The sequence below is a fragment of the Bidens hawaiensis genome, unplaced genomic scaffold (genome assembly GCF_021521415.1).
Source record: "Bidens hawaiensis isolate Kalapana, Puna unplaced genomic scaffold, B.hawaiensis_p1.1 tig00006076_1, whole genome shotgun sequence".
Lineage (NCBI taxonomy): Eukaryota > Viridiplantae > Streptophyta > Magnoliopsida > Asterales > Asteraceae > Bidens > Bidens hawaiensis.
The window spans coordinates 132,288-133,107 of NW_027491402.1; the positions used below are offsets into that span (position 1 = coordinate 132,288).

The window sequence follows — 820 nt, forward strand, 5'->3', positions numbered from 1 at the left end:
TTCTTCCTCTTCTTCGTCCTCCATCACTACACCACAAGTCGCCACCACATGGCCTATTCCTCTACAACCCTCACAAACTGGATACGCCTTTCTCGACTTACCTTTCTCTTTCACTCCTACCCCCATAAACTGATCCAACTTTCTCTCCAACCTAGCCATACGCTCATCCAACTCACCACTATCCACGGCTTTCACAACCGCCCTTTTTACCATGCGATTCGACTGAACTTGCCTCTTCGAGTTCATTGCATGTCGTTCTAAATGCTGCCAATCTTCATTCTCATCGTTAGTCAAAAAAGACCCATTTGTGGTCGACTGAAGATCACGCACATCGTTACTCGACAAGCCATCGTGAAATGCTTTAATCAACTCCCACAACGCTATCCCATGATGAGGACAGGTCCTCAATAACCTCTTGAATCTCGTGAAAGCTTCATGGAATGTTTCGCCCGACTCGTGCTGAAAATTTCTGATGGAGGTTCGGGCCTTGGATGTTCTTTGTGGTGTGTAGTACTCGTCCAAAAACTGCTGAGCTAGATCTTGCCAAATGTAAATACTTGCTGACGGTAGAGATAAAAACCATAGTTTTGCTAGATCTTTGAGACTGAACTGAAAAACCACTAGCTTGACTTCATCAACAGTGAACCCTTTACTTGAGATAGTGGCACAAATCGCATTAAATTCGCTCAAGTTGCTTTGTCTCATGAAAAGTAGGCATCACGGTTAAGTTGCTTTGTCTCACTGAAAACGTTCTTCCTTCTCTAACCGGGATCACAATGGGGAGCGGGTTTGTGGCCACTTGTGGAATGAAAAGGCTTTG

The 820-nt window shown here is 44.9% G+C and overlaps 1 pseudogene; it reads left to right on the forward strand.

Moving 5' to 3' along the window:
* Window positions 1-382: 382 nt before the first annotated feature.
* LOC143631464 (small nucleolar RNA R71) lies at window positions 383-481 on the forward strand (annotated as a pseudogene).
* Window positions 482-820: the final 339 nt, after the last annotated feature.